A 20,070-nucleotide genomic window follows, 5' to 3' on the forward strand; every position below is an offset into this window, starting at 1 on the left:
ACCGCCGCAACCTTCTGTATCCACGAGATGCCATCTTGGGGCCTGTTCCGGAGCTCCACCGGAGGGGGCATCCACCATGGAGGGCTTCTACATCATCACCATAGCCCCTCCGATGAAGTGTGAGTAGTTTACTTCAGACCTTCGGGTCCATAGCTAGTAGCTAGATGGCTTCTTCTCTCTTTTTGGATCTCAATACAATGTTCTCCCCCTCTCTCGTGGAGATCTATTCGATGTAATCTTCTTTTTGCGGTGTGTTTGTTGAGACCGATGAATTGTGGGTTTATGATCCAGTATTATCTATGGAAAATATTTGATTCTTCTCTGAATTCTTTTATGTATGATTGAGTTATCTTTGCAAGTCTCTTCGAATTATCCTTTTTGGTTTGGCCAACTAGATTGGTAGTTCTTGCAATGGGAGAAGTGCTTAGCTTTGGGTTCAATCTTGCGGTGTCCTTACCCAGTGACAGAAAGGGTTGCAAGGCATGTATTGTATTGTTGCCATCGAGGATAACAAGATGGTTTTTTTTATCATATTGCATGAATTTATCCCTCTACATCATGTCATCTTGCTTAAGGCGTTACTCTGTTTTTACTTAATACTCTAGATGCATGCTGGATAGCGGTCGATGAGTGGAGTAATAGTAGTAGATGTAGAATCGTTTCGATCTACTTGTTTTGGATGTTATGCCTATATACATGATCATTGCCTAGATATACTCATAACTATGCTCAATTCTGTCAATTGCTCAACAGTAATTTGTTCACCCACCGTAGAATACTTATGCTCTTGAGAGAAGCCACTAGTGAAACCTATGGCCCCCGGGTCTATTCTCATCATATCAATCTCTATCACTTTATTTACTTGCTTTGTTTTTTTACTTTGCCTTTTACTTTTTACTTTGCATCTATCTATCAAAAATACCAAAAATATTATCTCTATCAGATCTCACTCTCGTAAGTGACCGTGAAGGGATTGACAACCCTAAGCGTTGGTTGCGAGTTGCTATCGTTTTGTGTAGGTACGAGGGACTTGTGCGTGCTCTCCTACTGGATTGATACCTTGGTTCTCAAAAACTGAGGGAAATACTTACGCTACTTTGCTGCATCATCCTCTTCTCTTCGGGGAAATCCAATGTAGTGCTCAAGAGGTAGCATGGACTCTCATGGCAAAACTGGGTTTAAGGATATTTTGAAGCACACGTAGTATCTCTACTTGGTGCAAGGAATTTTGGCTAACATGAGGGGGGAAGGTAAGCTCCACATGTTTGAAGATCCATGACAATATACTTTAACTGAGATGTGCGAAAACATAACCCATTATGTTATCTTCCTTGTCCAACATCAACTCTTTAGCATGTCATACTTAATGAGTGCTCCCAATTATAAAAGATGTCTAGGATAGTATATTTATATGTGGAATCTCTCTTCCTTCAATACTCTTTCATGAATTGTTAAAATGACCAATACAATGCTTGCTAACCTTCAATAAATTTACAACCTCTACTTCTTCGATGTAAAGTCATTACTCCCCATGGGATAAGCAAATGAAACATATATAAATTCAGATTTATGACAATCAATTCATTCAACCATTTACTCATAGGATATAAGTGAAGCACACGAGTAAATGACAAACTACTCCAAAAAGATATAAGTGAAGAACAATGAGTAGCTAAATAATTATGTAACTATGTGAAGACTCTCTCTCATTTAAGAATTTCAGATCTTGGTATTGTATTCAAACAGCAAGCAAAACAAAATAAAATGACATTGCAAGGATAGCACAACTCATGTGAAGAAGCAAAAATTTAGGCTCAACCGATACTAACCGATAGTGATTGAAGAAGAAAGGTGGGATGCCTACCGGGGCATCCCCAAGCTTAGATGCTTGAGACTTCTTGAAATATTATCTAGGGGTGCCTTGGGCATCCCCAATCTTGAACTTTTGTGTCTCCTTAATTCCTCTCATATCATGGTTTCTCTTTTTACCAAAAGCTTCATCCACACCAAACTCAACAAGAACTCGTGAGATAGGTTAGTATAAACCAATGCAAAACCTTATCATTTTCTACTGTAACAAATCACTAAAATTATTATTCAACATTGCATACTAAATGCCTCTTCATATTTAATACTCCTATCCTCAAATAGAATCATTAAACAAGTAAACATATGCAAACAATGCAACCATAACAGCGATCTGTCAAAACAGTATAGTCTGTAAAGAATGCAAGATTCATCATACTTACCTAACTCCAAAAATTATGAGATAAAATTCCCACTGTAGTAAATTTATCGTAGCTCATTATGCAAAAGGTTTCAACATTATATCATTCTCTGACTTATCTAGGGAATTTTTGCAACAGCGGTAAACTTTCTGTTTTGAAACAGCAACATGTATAGCAGCAAAATAAGCATGGTAAAGGCTATCCTTGACATTTTTATTGAAAATAAAGATGCAAAACATTATTCTAAATAACTTAAAGCAAATACTAACAAAATAAAATGACGCTCCAAGAAAAACACATATCATGTGGTGAATAAAAATATAGCTCCAAGTAAAGTTACCGATGAACGAAGACGAAAGAGGGGATGCCATCCGGGGCATCCCCAAGCTTAGGCTCTTGGTTGTCCTTGAATATTACCTTGAGGTTCCTTGGGCATCCCCAAACTTAGGCTCTTGCCACTCCTTATTCCATAGTCCATTGAATCTTTACCCAAAACTTGAAAACTCCACAACATAAAACTCAACAGAAAACTCGTAAGCTCCGTTAGTATAAGAAAATACAACCATGAAAGTGCAACTATCCCTAGGTGGTTTTGGTAATTCATAACAACATATAGCTCATTGAGCTAATGCTATTCCAAGACCATTATTTCAGGAAAGCTCAATGAATGGCATGGCATGGATGATGAAAGTGGATCCCTGAAAATACTAATGACAAAGGATTGGCTCAAGCTCAAAAGCTCAAGACTCTTCATTTTATATTTTAGTGATCCAAGATCACATTGAGTTTATAGGAAAAGCCAATACTATCAAGGAGGGATGAGGTGTTGCTTAATGAGCCTCTTGCTTCATGTGCTTGGTGATATGCTCCAAAACCCTCAGCTACTTTCTCACATCCACAAATGACCTAAACCTAAAGCCAAAATCAGCCACACCGATTCTTTCTATCCAACGCCACCGAGTTTGAAAGTCATATCCACTGCCACAAACCCTAGGCAAATTAGTCTTACCGATAGAGATCTCGGTCTCACCGAGATGGGATTGTAATCTCTCTGTTTCCCTTCGTAACGTTTCGGTCTAACCGAAGTGAGCGATCGGTCCCACTGAGATTGCAATGTAAATTCTCTGTTTCCCTTTTGTAACATTTCGGTCTCACCGAAAAGAGCAAATCGGTCCCACCGAGTTTACCTGACCAACTCTCTGGAAAACTTATTACCAAAATCGGTCTCACTGAGTTTGTGTAATCGGTCTTACCGAGATTACGTTATGCGCTAACACTAACCGAATCGGTCTCACCGAGTTGCATGTTAGTCCCACCGAAAATCCTAACGGTCAATAGGTTTGCTAAATTGGTCTGACCGAGTTTACCAATTCGGTCCCACCGAGTTTGGCAAGTTGTGTGTAACGGTTAGATTTTGTGTGGAGGCTATATATACCCCTCCACCTCCTCTTCATTCGCGGAGAGAGCCATCAGACTAAACCTACACTTCCAACTTACCATTTCTGAGAGAGAACCACCTACTCATGTGTTGAGGCCAAGATATTCCATTCCTACCATATGAATCTTGATCTCTAGCCTTCCCCAAGTTGCTTTCCACTCAAATCTTCTTTCCACCAGATCCAAATCCTATGAGAGAGAGTTGAGTGTTGGGGAGACTATCATTTGAAGCACAAGAGCAAGGAGTTCATCATCAACGCACCATTTGTTACTTCTTGGAGAGTGGTGTCTCCTAGATTGGCTAGGTGTCACTTGGGAGCCTCCGACAAGATTGTGGAGTTGAACCAAGGAGTTTGTAAGGGCAAGGAGATCACCCACTTCGTGAAGATCTACCGCTAGTGAGGCAAGTCCTTCGTGGGCGACGACCATGGTGGGATAGACAAGGTTGCTTCTTCGTGGACCCTTCGTGGGTGGAGCCCTCCGTGGACTCGCGCAACCATTACCCTTCGTGGGTTGAAGTCTCCATCAACGTGGATGTACGATAGCACCATCTATCGGAACCACGCCAAAAACATCCGTGTCTCCAATTGCGTTTGAATCCTTCAAACCCTTCCCTTTACTTTCCTGCAAGTTGCATGCTTTAATTTCCGCTGCCTATATACTCTTTGCATGCTTGCTTGAATTGTGTGATGATTGCTTGACTTGTCCTAAGATAGCTAAAATCTGCCAAACTCTAAAATTGGGAAAAGGTTAAGTTTTTAATTGGTTAAGTAGTCTAATCACCCCCCTCTAGACATACTTCAAGGTCCTACAAGTGGTATCAGAGCTTTGGTCTCCATTTGCTTTGATTTCCATAGCTTTTGGTGGTCATAGCCTTTGTTTCACAACCTAGGAGAGTATGGCGTCTAGTGAGGGAAATTATCACCGTAGAGGTCCTTACTTTGATGGTACTAATTTTGCTAGTTGGAAGCATAAGATGAAAATGCATATTCTTGGACATAACCGCGCCGTTTGGGAAATTATTTGTATTGGCTTGCAAGGTGAATTCTTTGATGGGAGAGAGCCGAACCGTGAAGCTAATGCGGAAGAATTGAAGATGCTGCAATACAACGCTCAAGCTTGTGATATCATCTTCAACGGATTGTGCCCCGAAGAAGTCAACAAAATCAGCCGTCTTGAGAATGCAAAGGAAATTTGGGATACTTTGATTAATATGCATGAAGGTACCGACTCCGTCAAGGAATCCAAGTTGGATGTGCTCCAAAGTTAGCTTGACAAGTTCAAAATGAAGGATGGTGAAGGTGTCGCTGAAATGTACTCTAGGCTTGCACTTATCACAAATGAGATTGCTGGCTTAGGGAGTGAAGAGATGACCGACAGATTCATCATCAAGAAGATCCTAAGAGCATTGGATGGAAAGTATGATACCGTGTGCACATTGATCCAAATGATGCCAAACTACAAAGATCTCAAGCCAATGGAAGTCATTGGAAGAATTGTTGCTCATGAGATGTCACTCAAGGTTAAGGAGGAACTTCACAACAAGTCAAGTGGTGCTTACAAAGCCTCATGTGAAGCTCCCACATCATCAAGTGAGAAATAAACCTTCAATGAAGAATTGAGCTTAATGGTGAAGAACTTCAACAAATTCTACAAGAGTAGAAGCAAATAAAGAAGCTCCAAGTCAAGGTCTTACAATGACAAAAGATCTTCTAGCCGAGAGCGAAATTGCTACAATTGTGGAAGACCCGGACACTATTCCAATGAGTGTATGGCACCCTACAAAAGAAGAGAAGATTCTCCAAAAAGAAGAAGCAAAAGAGAAGAATCACCATCGAGAGAGAGGAGTAGGGATGATCGTTATGAACGAAGACCCTCACGGAGAAGCAAGGATTCGGAAAGGAAGGACAAGTCATCAAGGAGCTACACAAAACGAAGACATCAAGCTCATGTTGGTGAGTGGGTATCCGGCTCCGACTCCGACAATCACTCCGAGAGAAGCTATCACTCCGACTCCGAATATACTCAAGATGAAGGTGTTGCCGGTCTAGCACTTGTGTCAACCAACTCCTACGACATATTTGATTCACCAAATGAAAGAATTGTAAGATGCTTCATGGCCAAAGGTCCAAAGGTAACACATCCTGAGTATGTTGATTTCGATAGTGATGAAGATGACTTGCTTGTGGATGATGATTTACTTGTTGACAACTCTAGTGATGGATACTATGATGAAACGTCAATTAATCATGCTAATCAAGATAAAACGAATGACAATGATAAGGAGAAGATTGAGCTTCTAACTAAAGAACTAAACACTCTTAAGTTAGCTCATGAAACTATCTTCGAAGATCATCGAGAACTTTTAAGGGCTCATGAGAAGTTACACTTTGAAAAGCTCAATCTTGAGCAAGAGCATGAGTTCTTAAAAGCAATCAATGATGATCTCCGTAACAAAAGTTCTTCTTACATTGCCAAGCGTTTACTCTTATCTACTTACATGCCTCAAGTCAAGTCTAGTAACAAGTACAAGAAAGATCCTTCCTCTAGTAGTAACAATAATAATGTCAAATCCAATATTGTTGCTTCTAGTAGTTCTCTTGATTCCACTAATGATTCTCTTAGCCAAGTTACACTTGAGCAAGAAAATAGCTTATTGAAGGGAATTATAGAGAAAGGTGTTTACAAGAGCCTTGCCGGGAGTAAGCAATTCGAGGAAATTGTACGCGAGCAAGGAAGGCACCGGAAGAATCAAGGTGTTGGTTTTGAACGAAAGTTCAATGCCAATGGAGTTGAGTGGGAAGAAGATCAATACCCCAAGACGAAGTTTGTTCCTCAACAAGAGAAGTATGATCCTACTTCTTTCAAAGGAACACAAGCACAAGATGATCTTCCACCACAAGACCACAAGAACAAAGGCAAGGACAAGCTTCAAGAAGAGATTGATGCATTTGAAGAAGCACCTAAGGCCTCGTTCAAGTGGGTTCCCAAGACTACGTCAAGTTCTACTTCATCAAGTACAACTACAACTCCAAGGATTCCCATCAAGATGATGTGGATCCCGAAGAAGAAGAACTAGAGAGTTCTTGAGGGTGACTCCGCCAACATTCTTCACTCATATCATTATGGCAAGAACAAGTGCAATCAACTTCCACATCTTGCACTAGTTCAAGGAGTCACAAACCCTCATGTTGGTAAGGCAAGGGACAAGGTAACCTAATGATTTCATGGACATCATCATGTGTGTGCATCACTCTATGTCTATGGATATCATTGTTTGTTCCTTGTGGGACTAACCCATGTAGGTAAGTTGAAAGTGCAACTCACTCCAAAGGATTGCTCCAAATGATCTACATCAACATCGAGCATCCACATCTTCAACACCTACATGAAGTCATCATCGACAAAACCCAAGGTTAGTTCATCCCTCTAAAAGGGGATCTCACATCTAGGGGGAGCTTAACTCTAAGAATTGAGTCAAAGCAACTCTAATGGTGTGAACACATCAATGCATTATGTAAAAAGTGGTAACCCCACTTGAGCTTAAACGATGAGTATGACCTATGATCAAATGTTTCCATTTGACTCCTAAGTCAATATACTCATATATAGATGACCTAGTCATCGCCAATTGGTTGATAGATGGTAGAATTGGTTGTGCATGTTTTGCCACATATTTCATTTGCCATATTATTGTGTGAGCATGTTGGTGCATATTTTACTCATTCAAGGACATCCACTTGTTGTTTTGATTGATTGGCTTCTTTTTCTTTTAGCCAAGTGGATGGACAAGAATGCCTAAGAACCTTCTCTAGCTATCTATGCTTTTCTCGTCTCAAACTCTATTCATGCTACATCACAAAATTTGATCAAGTCAGATTCGAACCACTCTGTGTGAGGAGCACTCGGAGTCCCCGATTCGTCATAGACTTAAACTTCCAAAACTTCTTTGTGATTCTTGGTCTGACCGATTCCTCCATTTCGGTCCTACCGAGATCATTAAGTCGATCTAGGTTTTCAATCTCGGTGCAACCGATTTGAACCTTTCGGTCACACCGAGTTGCTGTAACAGTACACAGTTATGCATCTCGGTGCCACCGAGTTGTTCCACTCGGTCACACCGACAGGGTCGGGCTATATATAGTCACGGGCAAAAATTTGGAAATTTCTCCGAACCTCTTCGCCCGCGCAATAGCTCGCTCTGCCATCAGGGTCTCCGGATCGTCTCCTCGTCGTCAGCCGCCTCCTGTCGCTGGTCTCCGCCGCCGTCCACGGATTTCACCCCCGCCATTGCCGCCGTAGCGAGTTCATCGCCAAGCTAGGGTATGGACTCGATCACTGTGCTATCCTCGTCCGATTCCTGGCAGATTGTGTTCTTATTGATTCTTGCCACGATTGAAACACTCCTATCCAGTCAATGCAATCCATAGATTAGATGTGATTCGAAATTTTAGGGTTAGGTTTCCGCCGAAACCATCTCGGACCCACCGAGTTGAAAAACTCGGTCCCACCGATTTAGCTTATGCCATTGCACTAGTAACTCTCGGTCTGACCGAGAATTGCTAATCGGTGAGACCAATTTTAGGACTTTGTGAAACCCTAGCAGTCTCGGTGCCACCGAACTGTGACTCGGTCCAATTGAGTTCATCAGTTTAGGTTCCAAAGCTGCTTCGGTATCATCGAGTTTGAAAATCGGTTGATCCAAAATGCTTTATGTGGAAAACTAAAACTGAATTTTTGAATCATTCTTTTACAAAAATCTCTGCATTTTGTGATTCTCATCCTCTCTATCTCATCTATAACTGTTCATAGGGTCAGCAGTCAGTGTTTGCAGCATGTCAGACCAGAGTGACAGCCAGAACAGGTCAGAAGAGCAGATTCACATGAGTGAGGGCACTAGTCCCTCTAGCACTTCAGATGAAGGCAGCAGAAGCACTCCAAGCAATTTGTCTAAAGCTGCCACCAGGCAAAGGAAGAAAAGAACCTCAGATTCTGAGGATGAGGACTATGTGGCAGCTGAAGATGAGGCTACCTCCAAGAAGGTAGTGCTCAAAAAGGAGTATGCTCAGCAAAGAACACCAAGCCTGGACTCAATAGGAAGGTTCCTGCCAAGAGGACACCTATGCTAAAGGTCAGAGGATCTAAGTGCCTGAACCCAAAGAGGCACCTGCAAAGAAAGTCACAACTTCCAAATCCAAGAAGGTTCCCACTGGAGAAACTATGAAGTTTACAATTGAATCAGAAGATGAAGCTGCTCAGGATAAGAAGAAGAAGAGAGCAAGAACCACTACTGCCCAGGTTCTTGGAAAACCCTCAATGAGAAGAGACTCTGAAGAGGAAGAAGAGGTTACTGCACCAGCACCCAAGGCACCAAAGCTTATGGGTGATGCTATTAGATCAGGGGCTGCAACATCAAAGCCCAAGGAAGCACCCAAAGCTGCCCCCAAGGCCAAGCTTGCACCAAAGAGGAATACCAGGAGTATTCCAGCTGCTGAGAAGAACAAGGCCCCAGTGCCTGAAGTTGCTGATGAGGAAGATGAAGAAGGACAAGTTCTGAGGAAGCTCAAGCCCAAGATACCAGACCACAATGATGCCCATCCTGTGGCTGAGGACATGAACATCAGAAGAGACTCAGGGTTGAGGCTATGGAGGCTGACAGATTCATATGCCATAAGGAGAAGAACTGTTGTTGATTACAGGTTCCATACAAAGGAACAACGGGACTTCTATGAGACAACCTTGTTGGACAAGATGCCCATAGTGTGTGATATGAGGTGGGTCGACTGGACCTACATGAAAGACAATGAAGAACACTATCCTGGGGTGCAAGACAGTTTTGTTGCTTGTGGAGTTGCAGATTTTGTTGGGCAAAAGCTCACCAACTGGAATGATGAACTCATTATGCAATTCTACTCCACATCACACTTCTATCTAGATGGGAGGATAGTTTGGATGTCTGGAGGTACAAGGTACCAGTCAACAGTTGAAGAATGGGCAAAACTGATCAATGCCCCAAAGGAAAATGAAGATGACTTGGATGTCTATGCCAAGAAGAAGATGGACCACAATTCCATGGCACACATGTACAAGGAGATCCCAGACAAAGCTGTAGAGACACATAAGTTTGGATCAGTCCACTATCTTCTGTCAGGGCTGCCAACTATCAATTGGATCCTAAGGCACACTCTATTGCCTAAGTCTGGTGACCACAACATGATCAGAGGGCATGCAATCAACATGTTGCATTTGTTTGATGTGCCTCAGAAATTCAAGGTCGTGAGCCTTATGGTAGAGACCATTAAGAGGACTACAGCAAACCAGAAGAGGAGTTGTGGATATGCCCCTCAGATTCAGGAGTTGATTAACTCAAAGATGGGCACAGGAAAATATCTATTGGATAAGGAACATTTTCCTCTCTATCCAGATTTTGAGGACAATCAGGTTGTCATGAATGAGAATGATCCATCATCAGTACAAGCTCAAGAGAAGAAGGAGAAGGCAAGGAAAGAGAAGGCTGCCAAGATGCCAACTCAAGAGGAGGCATCTGAGTATTTCTTGAAGAACAAGCAGGAGCAGCTTGGTTACTTGATAGCATCAACTCTGAGGATTGAGAAGGGATTGGCCACCCTCACTCGAAATCAGGAGAGCTTGGAAAGAATCATGGAACTAAAATTCCATGATCTAGATGTCAAGGTAACTGAGATTCAGTCAGTTGTGGAGCAGCTCCAGGATGACATGCAGGAGAGGCAGGGCAAGACTACCACTAATGTATTTGCCAGAGTGCCTAGAGCCCAGAGGTCAGTTGCAGTGCCTGTGACAGACAGAGCCACATCATCTGCACCAGCTACAGCCCCTACAGCTCCAGTGCAACCAGCTCCAGCATCAACTCCTCCAGCTCCATCTACTTCAACTGAAGCCTTCGTTCTTGGAGTTATCCGGACACCACCACATGAAGATCAAGCCTGAGAGTCGATCTAGCACTATGCATTTTCTATGAAAATTTTGGTAACTTGTTGCCAAAGGGGGAGAAAAATGTATAGATCATAGGCTTCGAGAGAGAGAGAGTGGTTCTTTTGTTCTCTCTTGCTTTGCTTTGGTGGTTAAACTTGTTTGCTTTTGATTGCTTGAGATACTATGCTATTCTTGTGAGACATTGATGATCATGTGTTTGATCATAAGCTACACTTATGCATGTTTGATGTTTGATGATATTATCTTATCTATCCTATGTGATCATTCACTTTGCTTGGTGATGAGTGCATGTATTCAATCTTTATTATTTTGAGCGCTCCACCAAGATGTATGTGACATGGAAGAGTAACCCATGAGCCTAATTCCTTGTGCATTTGCAGTCCAAAGCAAATCTTAAACTATGCACAAATTTAGGGGGAGCTCTTGCTTATCACATGTACTTCTCAAAGCGACGATGTTGTTAAATCTTATCATCATTTGTCGAAGCGTTGATCTATATGTTGTCATCAATTACCAAAAAGGGGGAGATTGAAAGTGCAACTATCCCTAGGTGGTTTTGGTAATTCATAACAACATATAGCTCATTGAGCTAATGCTATTACAAGACCATTATGTCAGGAAATCTCAATGAATGGCATGGCATGGATGATGAAAGTGGATCCCTCAAAACACTAATGACAAAGGATTGGCTCAAGCTCAAAAGCTCAAGACTCTTCATTTTATATTTTAGTGATCCAAGATCACATTGAGTCTATAGGAAAAGCCAATACTATCAAGGAGGGATGAGGTGTTGCTTAATGAGCCTCTTGCTTCATGTGCTTGGGGATATGCTCCAAAACCCTCAGCTACTTTCTCACATCCACAAATGACCTAAACCTAAAGCCAAAATCGGTCACACCGATTCTTTCTATCCGGCGCCACCGAGTTTGAAAGTCATAGCCACTGCCACAAACCCTAGGCAAATCGGTCTTACCGATAGGGATCTCGGTCTCACCGAGATGGGATTGTAATCTCTCTGTTTCCCTTCGTAACGTTTCGGTCTAACCGAAGTGAGCGATCGGTCCCACCGAGATTGCAATGTAAATTCTCTGTTTCCCTTTTGTAACATTTCGGTCTCACCAAAAAGAGCAAATCGGTCCCACCGAGTTTACCTGACCAACTCTTTGGAAAGCTTATTACCAAAATCGGTCTCACCGAGTTTGTGTAATCGGTCTTACCGAGATTACGTTATGCGCTAACCCTAACCGAATCGGTCTCACCGAGTTGCATGTCAGTCCCACCGAAAATCCTAACGGTCACTAGGTTTGCTAAATCGGTCTGACCGAGTTTACTAATTCGGTCCCACCGAGTTTGGTAAGTTGTGTGTAACGGTTAGATTTTGTGTGGAGGCTATATATACCCCTCCACCTCCTCTTCATTCGTGGAGAGAGCCATCAGACTAAACCTACACTTCCAACTTACCATTTCTGAGAGAGAACCACCTACTCATGTGTTGAGGCCAAGATATTCCATTCCTACCATATGAATCTTGATCTCTAGCCTTCCCCAAGTTGCTTTCCACTCAAATCTTCTTTCCACCAGATCCAAATCCTATGAGATAGAGTTGAGTGTTGGGGAGACTATCATTTGAAGCACAAGAGCAAGGAGTTCATCATCAACGCACCATTTGTTACTTCTTGGAGAGTGGTGTCTCCTAGATTAGCTAGGTGTCACTTGGGAGCCTCCGACAAGATTGTGGAGTTGAACCAAGGAGTTTGTAAGGGCAAGGATATCGCCTACTTCGTGAAGATCTACCGCTAGTGAGGCAAGTCCTTCATGGGCGACGGCCATGGTGGGATAGACAAGGTTGCTTCTTCGTGGACCCTTCGTGGGTGGAGCCCTCCATGGACACGCGCAACCGTTACCCTTCGTGGGTTGAAGTCTCCATCAACGTGGATGTACGATAGCACCACCTATCGGAACCACGCCAAAAACATCTGTGTCTCCAATTGCGTTTGAATCCTCCAAACCCTTCCCTTTACTTGCTTGCAAGTTGCATGCTTTAATTTCCGCTGCCTATATACTCTTTGCATGCTTGCTTGAATTGTGTGATGATTGCTTGACTTGTCCTAAGATAGCTAAAATCTGCCAAACTCTAAAATTGGGAAAAGGTTAAGTTTTTAATTGGTCAAGTAGTCTAATCACCCCCCCTCTAGACATACTTCAAGGTCCTACAAACCACCACTTAGGTACTGTAATGAACTCATTCTAAATTCATATTGGTGTAATATCTACTTTATTCCAACTTCTATATGGTTCATACCACTTAATACTAGCCATAGATGCATCAAAATAAGCAAACAATACACGAAAAACAGAATCTGTCAAAAACAGAACAGTCTGTAGTAATCTGTATCAAATGTATACTTATGGAACTCCAGAAATTCTACCAAATTAGGAAGTCCTGAGAAATTCGTTTACCAATCCAGATCAAAATGAATCAGATCAGAATCACATTTCTGTGAATTAACAAAACTAATGTAATGGGTGCAAAAGTTTCTGATTTTCAGCAGGATCAACACAACTATCACCGTAAGCTATCCTAAAGGTCTTACTTGGCACTTTATTGAAACAAAAGATATAAAACATGATTATTACAGTAGCATAATCATGTGAACACACAAAAACAGTAAGGTTAAATATTGGGTTGTCTCCCAACAAGTGCTTTTCTTTAATGCCTTTCTAGCTAGGCATGATGATGACAATGATGCTCACGTAAAAGATAAGAATTGAAACATAATGGGAGCATCATGAAGCATATGACTAGCACATTTAAGTCTAACCCACTTCCTATGCATAGGGATTTTGTGAGCAAACAACTTATGGGAACAATAATCAACTAGCATAGGAAGGTAAAACATGCATAACTTCGAGATTTTCAACACATAGAGAGGAAACTTGACATTATTGCAATTCCTACAAGCATATATTCCCCCCTCATAATAATTTTCAGTAGCATCATGAATGAATTCAACAATATAACCAGCACCTAAATCATTCTTTTCATGATCTACAAGCATAGAAAATTTACTACTCTCCACATAAGCAAAATTCTTCTCATTCGGAATAGTGAGAGTATCATAAGAGACTTGAACACTAAAAATTGTTTCCACATTAAAAGAGTAATGTTCAGAAAAAGGGTAAACATAATCATGACAAGTTTTATAAATATAATCATCACTACTTTTTATAGCATAAGTTTCATCACAATAATCATCATAAGTAGCAACTTCGTTCTCATCATAATCGATTGAAACCTCTCCCAAGATAGTGGAATCACTAAATAAAGTTGAAACTCTTACAAATCCACTTTCGTATTCATCACAATAAAATTCAACATCCTCCAAAATAGTGGGATCACTACTTCCTAAAGTTGAAACTCTTCCAAACCCACTTTTATCAATATAATCATCATAGGTAAGAGGCATGCTACCATCATAACAACTTTGCATATCAAAACTTGGGATGCTAAAAATATCATCTTCATTAAACATAGCATCCCAAAGCTTGGGACAAACATTAATTTCAGCAAATATATTCTCAAATATTTCACCCTCATCAAACATAGCTTCCCCAAGCTTGGGCCCTTCCATATCATAAGCATAATCACTCTCATCATTAAAAATATGGATAGCACCAATAGTATAGCAATTATCATCATCACAATGAGTAGTAGGAGCAATATCATTTGGGAGGGATACCTTTCTACCTTTGTTGCTCCTTATTGACGAGATTGGTTGAATAGAAAGCTCCTCCTCGTTACCTGATTCATCATAAGAAATAATAGGAGGATATAGGGAAGTCTCTTCCCTTTCATTAGTATTGTCATCATCTTCTATTTGCTTTCTTTCTTTATGTAATTGGCAATATAAGTATTTTCAATGCAATTCACCGCACAATACACAAAATCTTCTCTAGATCAATATCAAGGAATTTCTTATGGGCAAATTCTGGAAGGTCCTTAATTAAACGTTCCAATTCTTCATAACCCAATAGTAAACTAAGTTCATTGTAATGTGCAAGGGAAATAAAATCATCACAATGTTTGGACACGGTTCGATCATGAAATAATTTGCATAGGAGATGTAGATGACCATGTTCATTGCATAGTTCACAAGTACGACAAAGGAAGTGTAAATTTTCAGCACTCCCATTTAACTTTTCTTGCAACAATTCAGTTTCTAAACGCTTATGCCTCTTGCAATATATATCTTCTCTATTTGGTGTGTTCATGCAAACATGCACTCCACAAAAGTTGACATGCTTATAAGAGATATTTTCATCATGACTAGTGCAATCATCATTAGTACTATGGATATTCAAGGAGGTCATACTAACAACATTGCAATAATGCTCATCATTCAAAGATTTAGTATCAAACATTCTATAGATTTCTTCTTCTAGCACTTGAGCACAATTTTCCTTTTCATCAAACTCACGAAAGATATTAAAAAGATGAAGCGTATGAGACAAACTCAATTCCATTTTTTGGTAGTTTTCTTTTATAAACTAAACTAGTGATAAAAAAGAAACAAAAAGATTTGATTGCAAGATCTAAAGATATACCTTCAAGCACTCACCTCCCCGGCAACGACGCCAGAAAAGAGCTTGATGTCTACTACACAACCTTCTTCTTGTAGACGTTGTTGGGCCTGCAAGTGCACATGTTTGTAGGACAGTAGCAAATTTCCCTCAAGTGGATGACCTAAGGTTTATCAATCCGTAGGAGGCGTAGGATGAAGATGGTCACTCTCAAGCAACCCTGCAACCAAATAACAAAGAGTCTCTTGTGTCCCCAACACACCCAATACAATGGTAAATTTTATAGGTGCATTAGTTCGGCGAAGAGATGGTGATACAAGTGCAATATGGATAGTAGATATAGGTATTTGTAATCTGAAAATATAAAAACAGCAAGGTAACTAATGATAAAAGTAAGCATAAACGGTATTGCAATGATAGGAAACAAGGCCTAAGGTTCATACTTTCACTAGTGCAAGTTCTCTCAACAATAATAAGATAGATAGATCATATAACAATCCCTCAACATGCAACAAAGAGTCACTCCAAAGCCACTAATAGCAGAGAACAAACAAAGAGATTATGGTAGGGTACGAAACCACCTCAAAGTTATTCTTTTGGATCGATCTATTCAAGAGTTCGTACTAGAATAACACCTTAAGACACAAATCAACCAAAACCCTGATGTCACCTAGATACTCCATTGTCACCTCAAGTATCCGTGGGCATGATTATACGATATGCATCACACAATCTCAGATTCATCTATTCAACCAACACAAAGTACTTCAAAGAGTGCCCCAAAGGTTCTACCGGAGAGTCAAGACGAAAACGTGTGCCAACCCCTATGCATAGGTTCATGGGCGGAACCCGCAAGTTGATCACCAAAACATACATCAAGTGGCACGTGATATCCCATTGTCACCACAGATAAACACGACAAGACATACATCAAGTGTTCTCAAATCCTTAAAGAATCAATCCGATAAGATAACTTCAAAGGGAAAACTCTATCCATTACAAGAGAGTAGAGGGGGAGAAACATCATAAGATCCAACTATAATAGCAAAGCTCACGATACATCAAGATCGTGTGAAGTCGAGAACACGAGAGAGAGAGAGAGAGAGAGAGAGAGAGAGAGAGATCAAACACATAGCTACTGGTACATACCCTCAGCCCCGAGGGTGAACTACTCCCTCCTCATCATGGAGAGCGCCGGGATGATGAAGATGGCCACCGGTGATGGGTTCCCCCTCCGGCAGGGTGCCAGAACGGGCTCCCGGGAGGTTTTTGGTGGCTACAGAGGCTTACGGCGGCGGAACTCCCGATCTATCTTCTTTTCGATGTTTTTAGGGTACGTAGGCTTATATAGGCGAAAGAAGTCGGCCGGGAGAGCCTCGAGCGGCCCACAAGAGGGTAGGGCGCCCAGGGGGGTGGGAGCGCCCCCTGTCTCGTGGCCTCCTCGATGATCTTCTGGCGTGAACTCCAAGTCTCCCGGATCATATTCTTCCTAAAAATCACGCTCCCGAAGGTTTCATTCCGTTTGGACTCCGTTTGATATTCCTTTTCTTCGAAATACTGAAACAGGCAATAAAACAGCAATATGGGCTGGGCCTCCGGTTAGTAGGTTAGTCCCAAAAGTAATATAAAAGTGTATAATAAAGCCCATAATCATTCAAAACAGATAATAAAATAGCATGAATGCTTCATAAATTATAGATACGTTGGAGACGTATCATTCCCCCTCTGTCAGAGTGCCGGAACGGGGTCTAGATTGGTTTTCGGTGGCTACAGAGCCTTGCGGCGGTGGAACTTCTAATCTAGGGTTACCCCGAGGGTTTTTGGAATATTTGGGAATTTATAGTGCGAAGAGGGGGTGCGGGAGGCCACCGAGGTGGGCACAACTAACCTGGGCACGCCTGGTCCCCCAGGCGCACCCTGGTGGGTTGTTCCCCCCTCGGGGCACCCCCAGATGCTGCTCTGGCCCAATGGATGTCTTCTGGTCCATAAAAAATCCACAAAAAGTTTCACGGTGTTTGGACTCTGTTTGATATTGATTTCCCGCGATGTAAAAAACAAGCAAAAAAACAGCAACTGACACTGGGCACTGGGTCAATAGGTTAGTCCTAAAAAATGATATAAAGTTGCTATAAAATGATTGTAAAACATCCAAGAATGATAATATAACAGCATGAATACTTCATAAATTATAGATACGTTGGAGACGTATCATGGTCCTAGATGGCCGACTCCATGGTTGGCTTTCTGGTAGGCTCTGTGGTGGCGGTGGTGGCTGCACTTCTTGGCTTTGTGGGCAGCATGGGGGTAGTGGTGGGAGGCCTTGGCCTGCTTTGGCACTGCTCGGCATCCTTCTCAGGAGCATCAAGATTGATAGTGTCTGACTGTTGGGGAACGTAGCATGCAATTTCAAAAAAAAATCCTACTATCACGCAAGATCTATCTAGGAGATGCATAGCAACGAGAGGGGGAGAGTGTGTCCACATACCCTCGTAGACCGAAAGCGGAAGCGTTTAACGCGGTTGATGTAGGCGAACATCTTCTTGATTCAACCGATCAAGTACCGAATGTACGACACCTCCGAGTTCTGCACACGTTCTGCTCGATGACGTCCCTCGAACTCTTGATCTAGCAAAGTGTCGAGGGTGGTGACAGTGATGGTGAAGTGATCCGCGCAGGGCTTCACCTAAGCACTACGACAATATGACCAGAGGCGTAAACTATGGAGGGGGGCGCCGCACATGACTAGGAATCAATGTTGTGTGTTCTAGCGGTGCCCCCCATATATATATATATATATATATATATATATATATATATATATATATATATATATATATATATATATATATATATATATAGGTGGGAGAGGGAGAGGGGCTGCAAGGGGCGCCCCAAGTAGGAGTAATCCTACTTGGGCGCCACCTCCAAGACGGCATCCCCCCTTCCATATCCATCGGAGGTGGAAGGAAAGAGAGGGGGGAGGGGAAGGAAAGGGGGAGGCCGAATCCTCCCATTTCCTTCTCCCTTCCCTTCCTTTCCTTCTCCTCCGATTCAGCCTATAGGGGGTGCACCAACCCGTTTTGGGGCTGGTCTATCCAACTCTTGGCCCATTAGGCCCATATAGCTTGTCGGGGATTGCCCCCCCCCCTTCCGGTGACCCGATGCGTACCCGGTACCCCCAGAACACTTCGTGTGTTCGAATACTATCGTCCTATATATGAATCTTTACCTCTCGACCATTTCGAGACTCCTCGTGATGTCCGCGATCTCATCCGAGACTCCGAACAACATTCGGTCACCAAAACACATAACTCATATAATACAAAATCGTCATCGAACGTTAAGCGTGCGGACCCTACGAGTTCGAGAACTATGTAGACATGACCGAGACACCTCTCCGGTCAATAACCAATAGCGGAACCTGGATGCTCATATTGGTTCCTACATATTCTATGAAGATCTTTATCGGTCGTACCGTAATGACAACATACGTTATTCCCTTCGTCATCTGTATGTTACTTGCCCGAGATTCGATCGTCGGTATCTTCATACCTAGTTAAATCTCGTTACCGGCAATTCTCTTTACTCATTTCGTAATACATCATCCCTCAACTAACTCATTAGTCACATTGCTTGCAAGGCTTATTATGATGTGCATTACCGAGAGGGCCCAGAGATACCTCTCCGATACTCGGAGTGAAAAATCCTAATCTCGATCTATGACAACCCAACAAACACCTTCAGAGATACCTGTAGAGCATCTTTATAATCACCCAGTTACATTGTGACGTTTGATAGCACACAAGGTATTCCTCCGGTACCCGGGAGTTGCATAATCTCATAGTCGAAGGAATATGTATTTGACATGAAGAAATCAATAGCAATAAAACTGAACGATCAACATGCTAAGCTAACGGATGGGTCTTGTCCATCATATCATTCTCCTAATGATGTGATCCCGTTCATCAAATGACAACACATGTCTATGGTTAGGAAACTTAACCATCTTTGATTAACGAGCTAGTCTAGTAGAGGCTTACTAGGGACAGTGTTTTGTCTATGTATCCACACATGTATCAAGTTTCTAATTAATACAATTATAACATGAATAATAAACATTTATCATGATATAAGGAAATATAAAATAATAACTATATTATTGCCTCTAGGGCATATTTCCTTCACTGACTCATGGGTGTCTGGATACTCCGGCATCGGCGAGCCAATCGGCTGACCAGAGCCCATGGCATGCTTGCCGGTTGCCAGCCCAAAGGAGATGATCTGCTGCATCTAGTGGTAGTTCTGGATAGGGGTATTGAGGAACTAAGCGTCCTTGGGATGAGCCTAAGAAGAAACAGGGCAGACAGGTTAGTTAGTATGGCAATAGTTCATAGGCTTGAACTGCTGGTCTGTTAGAATGGCATGTTTTGTGAGCTAACCACGACGTGGCCTTGGTAGTGCTTACCTCCAGAAGGATCGAGCAGGTGTCCTCATTCCATGAAGCACCGCTAAGGTCTCTGAGCTTGGACACTTGGATCCATCAAGCTCTCCACTTCCTCAGGTGGTTTTACACCTGGGTCGAGGTGACCTCCTGTCCACAGAAGTTGAACACCTGCTTTGCAACAAGGTTTCAAGTGCACCTCCTTGAAGCCCTTGTTAGTCCTCACCCCACTAGCTATGATCTCACACATCTTGTTAAGCACAAAAGTGGAGAGGAACGGCTACCATTTCATGCTGTTCCCCCTGCCATCCTTCTTCTCCTTTGCTGCTGCCTTAAGAGCAGCATCATGAACTATTAAAAGAGTAGATCTTGGACATATCGAACTAGCATTACATCTTGGACAGATCGAAT

This window comes from Triticum aestivum, chromosome 3B (genome assembly GCF_018294505.1).
Source record: "Triticum aestivum cultivar Chinese Spring chromosome 3B, IWGSC CS RefSeq v2.1, whole genome shotgun sequence".
Lineage (NCBI taxonomy): Eukaryota > Viridiplantae > Streptophyta > Magnoliopsida > Poales > Poaceae > Triticum > Triticum aestivum.